General features: G+C 45.6%; 1 protein-coding gene across 3 annotated transcripts in view; it reads left to right on the top strand.

Annotated features, from left to right (window-relative positions):
• Positions 1 to 14997, top strand: part of Rdl (Resistant to dieldrin) — a 228489-nt gene that overhangs the window by 50347 nt on the left and 163145 nt on the right. The window lies entirely within an intron of this gene.

The following is a 14997-nucleotide window of genomic DNA, read 5'->3' on the forward strand; positions in this document are numbered from 1 at the left end:
TGCAACACCTGACGTTATTTAACACAATGACCTTGCTACTAGCACTGACCTTGCTACTAGCGCATATTTTGAGCTACAAACGGCAAATTCCACCAATAGCGTGCTTCATAAATGACGAAAAGTATTAAGGGAACAAGACTTCAGTGTAGATTGTACCTCAGCCTGTAAAAGGTGCCACTTATTTGCGCTAAAGTAAGCAGGAGAATGAAGAGAAGTTAACACAGTTTCCTCCTGATGGATATGCCGATGAACAAAGCTAAACCCTCAGGGACGTTCTTCTTAAGCCTAAGTATACACTCCCCTCATCTTACGTTGCTCTATAAATATCTACTGATAAGTTGCAAAACTCTGCCATGGATTTGTAACCAGTACATACAAATTATTTCACTTCTTCTATCTCTTTCTGAGCGCGATTAAGAGGCAAAACAAAACAACGAAATGAAAAATAAAAAAAAGTTCTCCCCTTCAACAAGCATTCTCCGTCCATCGTGTACTAGGTGAACATTCCTTGTGTTTGTTTCTTTGGTGGTTTAGGCATGACGTGTGATGAATAAACAGAATAAACCCAAGACCCTAACTTCAGTGATAAAAATTACGAGCGCAGTGACAACGGGATACAAACTATTGCATGCAGTGGGAGAAAGACCGTACAGTATGCATAATTGTGGCGTGCTTTTAATCGAGTTCTTTAGTGGGAAGGTTATCTAGACGTACTAGAAAACATATTTTTACAATCGCTCGCATCGACGTTGTCAGCTATGGCGTCAGTCGGCCCTCCTGCACATGTACAGGTCGTGTGCGCAGGTTTTGTGCGCAGGTAAATGTCAAGGGGCGTCTTGTACTCCTGGAGAAAAGGAGGGGAAGGGGAGAGAGGGGGCTGAAAAAGTGCCGCACTGGACGGCCTCAGCGCCAGCTGCGATGCAGCTGAGTCATTCCGGCGCCTTGCCCAAGTGCCCTGGGGTCAGCACCAACGAGGCTGGCCTAGGCGTCTGACAGGGCGAAGGGAGATGTTGGGTGCACTATGAGTTAAACAAACTAAGAGAAAAAGATATAAGTACAACATGCCAACAACAACAACAAAAAAGGGAAAACCGAAATAACAGCAAACGAGCAGACAACCTTCTTGCCGAGGACCCTCTAGCTGTTTCCGCTTTGGAGCAATGAAAACCCCGCAGAAGGGAAAAGGTAGATATTAGATTTAACCACGCCACGTTTTGTACTTTCTTCCCTCAGGGCCTGGTGAACCTCCAGCCGTCCCCGCACAACACTCTGCCTTTTGTTCAGGCGCAGGCCTACTCTTTCAGTGCTTCTCTATTGTTTATGTAAACACAAGGAAAGTACTTCGTCTTAAAAGCGCTCTAGGCCTCCCTCCCTCCACCCTTCTTCACGGCCCGTCGTGAAGGAAGAAAGAACTCTTGCACAAACCTCATGATGGCAGTACAGAACTAAAGCTCGTTGGTTTGCGCTGAGCACCTTCGCCCTCAGCAATGGGCGGTATGTGCTCAGATAGGAAGCGAGAGACGCACAGCGGGAATAAAGCGGGAAAGTGGGTGAGAACACGATGAGGGACTAGAAGCAATAAGGACAAGAAAGGGCGCGCTACACAGGGTAGGGGGCTTCTGGTCAAGACGTGCCGCGAGTTCCCAAGTAGTACGGTGTGGCCGAAGACGTGCAGTGTGCCGCAGCAAAAGCTGCGGCACACATGCCTAAGCAACGGCCTGTCGCTGGATCTCTCCTCCCTCCCTCTCCCCCGCCTTAGCGGCTCGCTCACACGACGATCTTGGTCTAGCGATAATACGAAAGTCAATATCAGCGCCACCGTGACTTCTCCTGCTGTTGCTGGTGGCACCACAGGGCGCCGCCAGCAGAGAACAATATCGATTGGCAACGGTTTGGACTGACAGCAATCTCTTGCCCCACCGCCGCCGTCCACCCCTTTCTCATTTTTACTTCCCCCATGAACGGCACACGTGTGCTTGCGTACTTGTGCGTGTTTGTGTATGTACGTGTGTTTGCAGAAATACTACAACGTCTGCCGGTTTTATGCGCATCTAAATCATTGCCCTCTTGTTCTGCAATTTTTTTTTTTCCGGCGTCTTCTTCTCTATATTCTTCTTTCCTATCCTGGCTGTCGTTTCCTCCGTGTTGTTCCGAGCCTCGATCAGGAATTTGGGATGCAATATGAGGCAGGCGCTCAGCCGCCTTGCTCCGGTCGCCGTGTCCTTTAGCGCACGTGGATGGGGTCTCGAAGATGGACCGTCCAGCCCTTGAGCGAACTCGGGCATTCCGCTCAAGACCGTCGGTGCCTGCTGCCTTTGTTGCTGCTCCTGCTTCTTGAGCGGGGGCTCGCTGACAGCATTGCCCGGATCGTCCGTGCCGGTTCCTTCGTGAACGCGATCAATTTAAGCTGTCGCGCCGATAGTATACCCCTGACCGAATACATATCAGTGACCATAAAAGGGTGACTTCAAGAAGAACGCCCGACTAGCGGGAGTGCGCCCCTGTTCCATTGCGTCTAGATTGTAGGCAAGAAGATTGGACAGCCCGGATGGATATCTTAGCTTTCTTTCGCTGTGACTTCAACAAGGCTTTTTTTTTTTTTTGCATGTGTATGCGACAAAAAGTTACCGCGCATAGCTTTGAACGGTGATGTTGTTTTTAATTTCTTTTGTGTTTCGTCGCCTCTATTTGTGCTGGTGCTTGTGTCTGGTGAGACTCGATGACCAGTTGGGTTAGCGCCATCAAACCACACTCTCGATAGTTCGAAATTTTGCTAAATATGTGAAGCGACCAGAATGGCCGTGAATTCGACGCACCATTTCAATGGAGTCGGGCAGATATTCATTATAACCGGTAATGCTGCCGCGAATGCAACAGGAGTCCCACTGCACGGCTCCTCAATTGAAGCAACACTACCAATGGTGGGTTCAGGTCTCAACCGCAGCAGTGCTGTATTTTTTTATTTGGCATTTCAAAAATATTTTTCGACGTGCTCAAAAAAAAACAAGAAATATCAACCCGTCTATGCTTTTCTCCTTGTCGTCACTGACTGTTGCCGGCTTCTTGACACACACGCACAGACGCACGCACGCACGCACGCACGCACGCACGCACGCACGCACGCACGCACGCACGCACACACACACACACACACACACACACACACACACACACACACACACACACACACACACACACACACACACACACACACACACACACACACACACACACACACACACACACACACACACACACACACACACACACACACACACACACACACACACACACACACACACACACACACACACACACACACACACACACACACACACACACACACACACACACACACACACACACACACACACACACACACACACACACACACACACACACACACACACACACACACACACACACACACACACACACACACACACACACACACACACACACACACACACACACACACACACACACACACAAACTCATATATACCGGGTGTCCCAGCTAATGGTAAACAAGGTTTTAAAAAGTACGATTAGCCCTAGGACAGTGAAACCGATTCAAAGATGCTCAGAGTCACATATGCTCAACTAGAAAACTTTTGCCATTCATTTATGTTAATTTTTATATATTGGCTTGAGAGATAAAGTGTCAATGGAAAAGTTAAATATCTTCTCGAAAAACGGCTAGCTACGCTGTTTCCATCAAACTAGCGTTTACGTAAAGCGATATCTTTACTTGCCGAAAACGACGCCTGGCGCATTAAAAAAAAAACTTTCTCCTGACCGTCACTGTAAAGCCTCGAGACGTGTCCGAGATAACAAACTTCGCTTGCTTGGGACGTGCTCTGTACGATGAAGCTGGTTGTACGCACTTGTCGAATGATTAAGATAAAATCTTCACGTGACAGCATTTTTTGAAGGTCTGTAAATAGAGCGGCGTAAATCTCAGCGTGATGGAAACAACGTAACTAGCCGTTTTTCGACTCTACAATTTTCGTACTGACACTTTTTCTCTAAAGGCAATAATTAACTAATTAAATAAGCATCTAATTAGCGTTTGCTATTCAATTAACTTTGGTGAACGAAACAAAACTACTGCGTATTAGCAAAGGGTACTTTTAATTCGTTTTATTGGGCTGGGGCCCATCGCATTTTTTTAAAACTTTGGTTACATTTAGCTACGACACTAGATATATAACCCGCCATGGTGGTACGAAGGCGTTCGACTGCTTTGCTCAAGGATGTGGGTTCGAATCCCGGCCGCGACGGCCGCTTTTCGATGGAGGCGAAAAGCAAGGCGCCCGTGTGCTGTGCGATGCCAGTACACGTTAAAGAACTCCAGGTGGTCGAAATTTCCGGAGCCCTCCGCTACGGCGCCTCTCATAGCCTGAGTCGCTTTGGGACGTTAAGCCCCATAAACCAAACCAAACCGAATCATATATATTTATATATGCACGACTCAAGTCTTAAAGCAGCAGTGCGCGAACAAAAACCCCTACTCGGCTGTAATATTAACTTCCTGCCCCCTCCATGCTTTTGCCGTCGCGTCTAGCGCCTTCCGACGGCTCGGTTTTAAGGCCTCGAAAGCAGACACTCGTTGCGCCCTATAGGCCGTGAAAGAAGACGCTTCTGTTTGCTGAGTCTTCGGCGCCCTTCTACGCGAGCGCAAATAGTGGAGCAGGTAACGGTAATGATATAGTATTTGCGGAAAGGCCGCCTACGTCTCAAAACTCGCGCGATTCCTGTGGGCTGTCTTGCGCCGCGTTGCTGAGTGCTCTCACGGCTTCGAGCGTGCATGCGGACGTGTTCCACTCATCTGGGATCCTTCGACAGCCCTACTACTGCTGGTTACTTTATTTCTCCGTCACTGTTTTTTTTTTTTTTCCTGGACAGCCTCTACATTTCAAATATACGGCTCAATGGCATACAAAGGAGACAGCCGTAGGGCAATGCTGGGATCAAAGCCGAGCCTGAATGCGCTGTCACCGCGTTCTCTGCCTGCCTCTCTTTCGGGGAGCGCAGATGGTATAGAAGGTTGGTTTTTCTGCGAATTTCGGTGTTTCATTCTGTCTCCTCTTTTGTAACTCGCTTTGTTTCTTTGCCATTTGCTTGTGGCAACTGGTTCATGTTTTAGACGAGTTCTACGATCGTTAGAGAATAGAAGCAGAAAAGCGTAACGGCTTCACCACTGCGCCGTCTCGCGTCGAAACAGCTGTGCCCCGAAGCAGTGAATGCTGCCCGGGCGTCAAGACGCTTCCGCGTACGATGCAAATATGGCAAAAGTCCAATTCGAGCATATGATAACGCAAAGCTTGTGACGCGTGCCTGCTTTATTCGTCGCTGTCGTCGCCCATAGCTGGGATCTCAAGCGCGTGATGGCATGTGGCGTCTCAAGAGAAGGATGTTTTGCAAAACTTGAGACTGTCAACTGATCGCCGATATCGGGTAAGAATCGAACAGCAACTGGTCTTTATCACGTGTGAAGCAGAGATAAGGTGAGACCAGAGAGGGATGGCATAAAATTTACGAAGGAGGCCAAAGCGTGCCCCTACCCTGCCATCTTTGAAAAGTATAACATAAGTGAATACGAGAAGAAGGAAAATGGATCTTTTCGGCATAAAAAGTACTCATGGATCTCTGCATGTCATTGTTCATTCGTAAGCTGCTGCATCTTGAGTTGCGACATGCACGCGCGCAGTGTCCCGAGTTTTCTGGGGGGCGTGTCTTACGAGTGAATAATTCATTCGGAGTTTCGAGGACGCGTCATCCAGATATATTTGTTGCACTCGCCGTAGAGACTGGGGAGTCGTTACATATCTCGTCGTCTACGCCTCCGTCCATCCCTGTTCAAGTTTCATTTAGTTCGAAGATGAAGCGACATGAAGCTCTTGCAATATCACTGTGCAGTTTCTTCGAAGGATTTGCCCAAAAAAATACATGAGCGATTGGTATAGTTACTCGAGTCGGAGAAGCAGTTGCCGTGTGAAACTGATTGGCACACTCCTCCGGCGGAGACACACAAGATCTGACCTCTCTGGTGATTGATGTTTGCTAGTTAGGGTTAATATGCTGCAGTCGTAGTCAAAATAATAGTAAATTTGGTACTGAAAGGGTTTCTCTATCCTTTTTTATCAGTAATGCATTCTCTTCAATGCTGTAGTGGCCTCAGTATGTGTGCTGGCTGGTGGTTCATGGCATTAACGGCAACCCAGGTACTTGCCACTTTCTTCACCCCAGATAGTAAAATTATACCTAGAGATAGCTGCACGAACACGGGAACACTCAACGAGGAGCAGCTTGCCACATTGTTAAAAAGTCATTATTATTATTTATGGAAAACTGATGCTCATACAGTGACTTCAAATATCAAGACTCAATTATCATTACTGTTACCTTTACTTCCTCAGTTCCTTCTTTTTATTGCTTTATATCACTGCTATTCAGAGATACCACGTATTTATTATAGTTTAATAACTACTCCTGGGCCCGTTATTCAGAAGCTCAAATAAAACTTCAGCAGTTTGAACGGCTAGGCTCAGTACCGCATTATCACGCCCGAATATGATAACGTTCACCTTCGAGCCATCTGAACAATGTCTCCGCATATTAACTGCTGTGTTAGTCCAACCTAACCTACCTACATTGACTATATTCAACCTGTGGACATACATTATACGTTTATTGGAACCCTCACGGCCGTAGCCTAAACGCATACAATTTGAAAAGCGCATTCTCGGTTTTCTTGAGACACCAGAACTACGGCAACACTATGCTTATAAGCCCTTCTTTTTGCGAACGAAAAGAGTGGAGGCGAGCCTTATTTCCGAGGTCGACATGTTCATATACTCTCAGGTTCCGGGAAACAGACGGGCCTAAAACAGAGCGCACCCACGGACTCTAGCCGTTACCGCGGGTATGAACCACGAGACGCGTTTTGATGAAACGAACGCGCGGGAACAGAAGGAAACAATTTAACGCTACGCCGAGTCCTGTCCGAGCTTGCGACAGGCGGTCTCCGCTCGGACGCTGTGATTCCGCGCTGTTGTTTTTTCTCGGCACTGCGAAGGCGGGCGAGGATTGTGTTGATGGAGAAGGAGAGATGCCTAGAAGCGCACTAGCATATACTGAACCGACGTGGGCGCGACGGAAGCAAAAGAAAAACAGCCTCGCGATATGTTTCTCTGCTGCCGTTAGATTGATGGTTTCGAGCCAAACAGCTCGGAGATTCCACGCGTACGGAGCGACAAAGAGCCGCCCGAGGATGGCTGTCTCTCATGGGAGGGATTCAGAGAGAGAAATCGAGGGGAAAGGAAAAAAACGGTCTATGTGAAGGAGGAGAAGAGCGCAGCGAACAGGGTACACAAAGCGTATATAAACTGCGACAGGCACTTTTCTGTGTGCTCGACGACGCAGTGGAAGTTCCGTTTACTGCCCGCTTGATAACGAGAAAGACCAAGTTCCGCTCCGAGCATGCGCTTAGCTCGGTTTTGTTTTGCGTCCGCTGAAGCCCGCAGTTTTCCTCGGATCGCTTGGTTCTCGTTTGTTTTCGTTCGCTTTCCAGTGTCCTTATGTTGTTCGTTTCATCTTTAGAGCACCGTATGCCGCTTGTTGGTCGCCCCACGCCCGGGTACGTGTTGGACGCGTTTTTGTTTTCCAGCACAGGAAACACAGTTGGTCCTCAGTTGTTCTGATATTCTCTATTTGTGCAACGAATAAGCTAAGAGAATTCAGCCTTATAACACCGAGACTTCGAAGAAAGTGGGATAGGAGTTCCGAGTTGCCGGCGTGTAGTCCTCCTATGCCCTTATATTACCTCGTGTTTTATGAATGTATTAAGTCTTGTTTATATATTTGGTGGCTTGGGGGATATACAGCATAGTCAAAATAAACACATTATTCAGACTGCCGAGCTACCAACTAGTAAATATGATAAAGCTGTGTAACTGCATGCAGATACATATAATAAATCCAGGTCAAAATTCAAAATTGGTTCTTGCAGGGCTGACACAGCATGAAGTGCACTCATTGGAGATTTTTTTTTTATTTCATTAAACTACTTAGCTTTTGAACAGTGCGGTTTTACACTGGGATTTGTACCTCTCTGGAATGTAATCCCCTGACTTGATTTTAGCACGCAGATTATGCCGACTATACGGGCAATTTTATATCCTTGCAGCTTTTCGCCCGGTATTCCCTCAGCGATAGACCACTTATTTAATGCGATAGTTTGAGGCAGAGTTTTACGCTCTAACCGGTCTGCCAGCACGCGCTCTAGCTCTCATAACTGTACAGGATTTTTCATGTCAAAGTTTGGAGTCCACTTCAGTTTGCTGAAGGCGTTTTCAAAGAAGGCAATTGACCTTTTTTCTGAGACTTGCACTTTTTCACGCTGCTAAACAGTTTTCCTTATCCCCCTCTCTCGGCAGCTCGTAAAATGCTGAGATATACTCGAAACAGCAGCATGCGCAGCGCAACACTGATAGGACTTATATTGTTTTGGCGGGAAGAAAGGGAGATTTATATACATAGTACTGTTTGTATTGCGTGCGAAGCACCAGCGTTTCAAGGTTCAAATGAAACCCAAGATAAGGGACTGTACAAATTATATTTAAATGGGTTACTTGCTTCAATATGTTGCTTCTTCTACTTGTTGAAGCTGGCTATTTTTGGTTCTTCTAAAAAGGTATACGTATAAAGTTCATAGCATATTGCATAAACTTCACATCTCGTTGAGTGGCCCCGCCTTTGTGCAAAATCATATTGGGCTTGTCTACGAAAAAAAAAAAATATTTTTGTTGTGAAATTATTTTGTTACTCTACGAGCATAGCGGTAAACAGTAAGGTTTTATAACGAAGGAGCTTAGTTTTGATGGTTACCGGTCGATGCCGGCCTATTTTGCTTCCATGGACAGTAGTCCCAACTGCATTACCATCACGGTCATGACCTTCGAGCAGGAGTCATCGGTTAAATCGATGCCCCGTTGCTTTCAGCACTACGCGTTGCTGCCTGGCCAAAAACGGACCGGCACACTACGTAAACGCCTGACAAATAGGCGTGCTTGGCAGGTTCGTTCAGGTAGTACGGAAGGCACTTAACTGACCTGACTTCTGAAGTAAGCCTCTAAGGGTAGATCTGGGTTCCATAAAGGTACAACGAAGAAAACTGTGTTTCCAAGTGCGTCCACTAAAAGCCCCATTGTTTGCCACCGTGAATCATACGCGGTACAGTAGAGCCATTAGCTCCTAACAACCCTTATATCTCTCTATAGCACCTTGGCAGAAAAAATCGGTGTGGTGCATTGCCGGGAACCGCTTACTGAACAATGTATTTTTTCCGGATACATATTTTTGTTTACTAGAACAAAGATTTCACTCAGGGCATGTCTATCTTCGCTATACAGAACAACAAAAGAAAAGCAAAGTTTGCACCCCACGTCCCAGAATTGCGCTGCTGCGTACATTGTGGCTTGCTGTGGCTTTGCTACTCTACTGATTGCAAAGCAAGGCTGTTGCATCTTCAAGCAGTGTCATGTATCAGTATAATTTCGCAGCCATCGACAGCTACCCCGACTAAGAGATATTCAGGCGAACTAATCTCGCTTATCGCATAAAGACTACCGATATGCCGATATTGCAGGCGGAGTATAAATGTTTCGAATTCCTATACGCCAGTTCTGGTCATGTAGCATAGCAGGGACTAGATGGTCAACAGTGTGTTCTAGCATGTGCTCCCTGATCAGTGACTTAGTTCGAACGGTCAAGCTCTCATAGTAAACGCTCGAAATCGGTTCTGTTTAGGTACCTGACATTAAATGCTGGACATGATAGTCATCCCGGTGCTCAGCCCTGATTTGTCTTTTCCGGATTGATTCCTGAGCTACTTCAAAGATAAAGCGTTCACAACAGGCATCTGTAACCTCTGCCCCGTTTTCCTGCTAGGGTATACACGTTGCAGTTCATGCGAAATGTGCGGTGCACTTCTGGAGTGTATAAGTACAATACTCATGCAAAAAGATATTAAAGCTAAGAGTTTGTAACAAGGCAGAACGATCTAGATTACGTGCTTGACAGCAGATACATAAGACTAGATGGTGCATAATAGTCGCCATAAATAATGTGCAAGTAGTTCTAACGTTTTCTGCGCTTCATGAACATCGAGACTGTGTTCGTGATGGTTTGGTCTCAAATATATGAGTCAACGTCTTGAATTTAATGAATAGTTAGGTGTCGCTGCGGGAGACCAATTATCGCCTAACACCGCGATAGGCTCAGCAGAGTCGCGATCATTGTTGCACTAGAGAAACTTTAAAATCTTTTTACGCTATCGCCCAAGGTCTCATTATAATACGAATATGACTCGGAGATGAAAAATTTGTGACTTAGACAGTTTTGCTCTTGCACAGTGTCTGCTGCGTGCTTCATCGATTTTGAGAAATAACTATAGAAGGGTACTCTTCAATCAGTTCAATTCAAGACTCCATCTAATTTGTATTCCTTTAGATTTTCAGGCAAGAACTATTTTTAAAAATTGAGGTAACAGTGCTGTCAGGATTCCCATTCTCCTTTTCACCCTACTGCAAAGCTCCGAAACGAAAACATGACATTATTTGCAACACGCTCTCAAAGACCGTTCAGTGCACTGCTGAGCTTACCTCAATTATTTTGAACTTTACGCAAGCACTTCCCTTCATACTCGCTTGCGTGGTGATGCTGAAAAGGCATAGAACACGGTAAGAGCTGATAGAGAAAGAAAGGGATTGGGAGGAAGTGTTGAAACATTTAACAAAAAGTGAAAGGTTACTTTGTTTCCTAAGCTCTAAAACTCGTGTTCTTTTGGCAGTTTCTGTGGCATTCTGTTAGTCTGCTCTTCAAAAGGTTCGTTTAGCCGTCTACCAGGCTGCAGTATGCCACTTTGCAAAAAAGCACAAAAGTTAGCACCTAGTTTCTTAACACCGTGGCGTACGTTCCTATAAAGCTGCAGCAGATTATGTGTCCCGTAGGCGGTGCAGGGAGAAACAGAGTTCTTGAAATTACCAAGTCTGATTGCAAAAGTACACTCACTGAGTGGGCCGGTCGCGAATTATTTTGCCAGCTTTCTAATGTCAGGAACATACACATAAGTATTAGACTGTAACAGCTTAGCGACACATTGTCGCATCTGACTTAACAACGCTGCTCTAAAAGTAAAAAATTCTACGACTGAAGATAATTCACAAGGAAACTAAGTACTTTGCAATTAGGCAATACTACAGCATTGCAAACTGTTGACGTAATTGCGTGCGGTTGTGTATGATTCTTTTGCCAGTTTTTCTGTTGATCCGTGCGCGTCTGTCTGCATACAATCATATATCTTTTCGGGCCATCTAGCTAAGGGTTAGGTGTTTTTCTGAAGCCGTGCTCACATGGTGACATGTACCATATGAACATTCATCGAAACGTGTATTTGGTACGTCCGGCTTTGTGACACCAATTTCTCGTCGCGGTCACTCAGGGGTTAGAGCACTTGACTGCTGAACGTAGGGACTAGTGTTTCATCCCGGCCGCAGGGGTCACTGCTTCATGGAGGCAAAAAGCAAGGCACCAGTGTACTGTGCGATGTTAGTGCACATTTAAGAACCGCACTTAGTCGAAATGCTAGAGCCCTCCACTATAGCGTCCCTCATAGCCTAAACCGATTTGGGACTTCACACCTAATCAACTGGAGCAAATTGACATCCTTCTAATTTTACTGCCTTGCAAATAGCCTGACTTAAGTCTATATTAAGGCGGTTGCAACGCATCCCATCCTGCAATCTACCTTATGAGCGGCCGTTAGCTGATTAAGTCCTAAAACCTGGAAGACACATAAACATAAAGGGAGCTGGGCGCCTGCCCTACGTGATTGTAAAAAAAGTATCATCCATATATAGATCGTAAATGTGCTACTTCTCGTGAATATTTGGATGATATATAGCACTACTCGCCGTGATGAAGTCGGGCTGGAACCTGCACGGGATATACTGCAAGCCTTTGATGTTGTTTTTATTTTTATTGCTCGTAAATCATCTTTCAGAGGTGCCGCTCCAGGTTGTATATGCAGCCAAGCCATTTGCGTTATGAGGCCCCTCGAAGCTAGCGCTGTGCTTTTTGTTATCTCGCATGTACTGCGTCATCGCAAAGTCCTGCAGGTTTCCCATATACTGGCATGATATGCAACCTCTGATCTTCATCCGAAGATGTCGCATCAAAAATTTACCGGGGGCAGCCACGAAATATTTAAGGTTACGCGCCGTAGTATCCCTTTTGATGTCCATACTATGTGATTCGTTAATATACGACTGAAGTTTTATATGCCTTTACGCATTTTCCGTCCCTGAAAGGCATCGGCTTTTATGGCCACATGCTACCGGTCATACTTTTATCCGTTATTGATACCTATTACTGCATTTATTTGTTCATTGACAAAAATCACCATCAGTATACTACCGGTTATAATTCTATGGCTTATCAATACTAAAGTAGCCTGGCTAAATCGTTCTGTTAGGGAAATCGTTTCAAAAAATTGTTAGAAGATGTAAGCACTTAGAACTGCATGGCGACTTTCTCGGCGAGAAATTTGCTTTAATTTTAGTTTCCACAACTAAGTGTATAATGAAGCGCCTGTAATGTGTATTGAAATGTTTCAGGGAATGTGTATTCCCACTTTAAAAAATACGACTGCGGCAGCCTCCTGCTGTTTAAAAATAAAAAGGTACGCATAAAATACAATGGAAGCGCAACAAATCACACGCCTTGCTAAATCGCTGTTGACGGGCTCACATTCGCACCAAATTTCACATGCGTCCAAGTTTAGAACGCCATAAAGCGTATTTTTAAGAGTCCTCTAATAACTCTGGAAGAAGATAGCAGTGGAGATAGCGAAACGCCACGAGCTAAACTAGCAATTTGCTTAAATCCCTCCCGGAGCTTTACTGTTGCGTGATCATGGGTCTGCTTTTTATTTCTCGTCGTGTTACGTCATAGGAGAGCAAGAGAGAAGCTCCTATACATTCAATTATCAGCGGCATAGTTTGGCTCCGGTCTGCGCACTGACCTTTCGGACCTTCGCCCAGGTGTCAGCGTTTTCGATCAGCGCACTTTTTTTTTTCTCGTCTTTTATTTTTGTGTGTCTTTATGAGCGCGCAAAGACTGGAATTGCGAGGATGTGTAGAATTGTTTTGCTTTTTTGCTGATGTTGTTGCTGCACGCCCATTGCCACGATGGCTTCGCCATCTCCAGCGCCCGCGGCTTCCGAAGAGTGCAATGAGTAAAGAGAACCGTATGGGTCACCAGGAAACAAGACCAAAAATAAATGCAGAAGAAAAAAAAAAGCGATGCAACAGAGAAAAATCGTAACTGCTCGAGCGTGATGCTTTCGCGTGATTTTTTTTTCCTTATTACCATTGGCCATCTTGCACTTTCCAGAATTATTTCTATTTTTACTTCTCCAGAGAAGTTGCTGATATCTTTTCGTAGGTGTTTTACACTACAACTTTATGTTCGTTGCGATTACTGTTTTTTTTCCTTTCTTTAAGAAGCGACATCGACGTTGGGTGCGTCAGCTGTGGTTCAGTAGTATTTCCGCCAGGCCACTTTTCCTGTCTCCATTTACTTTCCACTTTCATTTTAGGCCCGCCGTGGGTAGTGCGCACGCTGGAGGAAAATTTATGACTCGCAATACGTCTGATCGGTGTTCTTGAGCCTCCTGTCGTATCGTACGGAGCGGAGTTCTAAAATATTAGTTGCCGCTGCTTTGACCGAAATTGAGTCCGTACAGTGGCGGCTCACTTTGGTGCGGCTATTTTGCTTTCGGGATTCATTTTAGTGCTTCACCAGTGCGTCGGTTAAAAACCGAAGGCCGCTCCTCGTTAACAAAGTGTGCGCCGGACGAGTTCCTAGTTCCAAGTACTTCGGTTTTATTTATTCTTTAGCTTTCGTCTTAAGGTTGCCCGACCAGCTGGCGGACACTGTTACTTTTTTTTATTTGTGTTACTTCATTCCTGCGCAGTGGTTTCTTTCCCTACGTTCTGAACTTGCGTGTAACGTCTTGCTTACTGGCGAGCGTTTCATCGCTGACTGCTTGCTGGATTTATCTTCATGTAGTATGCACTGCAGTTAAGCAATGCTGAGTGCTGTAGCTGTAACTTCATGCCGTTATTGATCCTCACAAAAGAGAAGGGGAAGAGTGGAGTGGTTAGGGTGCAGTCTCGCAATCACCAAGAAATAACTGCGCTGACATCGTCGTAGTCGGGGCACTGAAGCCATTAGAAATTTAGACGTTTCGTAAGCTGTTTACAAAGTCGGCTTTGTCCTGTGCCTGAATCCGTCATAAGAGAAAAAAAAAATTTTCTCTAGTTTGCTGGAGTGTCGTAACGTAAAAAGTAGGTTCTGCCTCTCAGAGCCATAAAGGCGAGAGGGTAGCAGACGTCACGTGTTGCATAATCGACGACTATATGTCGTCACCCCTGGGCTGACCCCCCCTCTTCTTGTCTTAATGAAACTGAGGACGCTCAGGAGGACCATATTCACAATACCCAAGTGACTCGTGCAAAGGCACACCTAGACACACACTGAAAGTATGAAAAGGCACATGAACCTGCTACTGAAAACGAAACTACAAGGAATATGCGTCCCCTGTTACATATGAAATGCCCCTCACAAATATCTAAAGATCTGCTACAGAAAAAAATGTAGAGGCACAGACAGCGGTGGTTCCTGGATGCTTATCTCATGACGCACGGTCAACTACAGACAGAAGAGTACTTACATGTTCATTATGAAGTGCCGTACAACCACATCGATATATAATCAATGTGCATCTATTACAGCTGATAACTTCCCTGAGTGTGCCACCCGAAATTCAAAGCTGAGAGAGCGGAACACTGCAGTGTCTACAGCAGTGTTCAGCTCAGACGTATGTTTGCAAAAGACAGCAACTTTTCCATCCTGCCTTCCAGCTAAAATG

Source organism: Amblyomma maculatum, chromosome 4, assembly GCF_055883805.1.
Source record: "Amblyomma maculatum isolate TAMU_Amacu chromosome 4, ASM5588380v1, whole genome shotgun sequence".
In the NCBI taxonomy this organism is placed as follows: Eukaryota; Metazoa; Arthropoda; class Arachnida; order Ixodida; family Ixodidae; genus Amblyomma; species Amblyomma maculatum.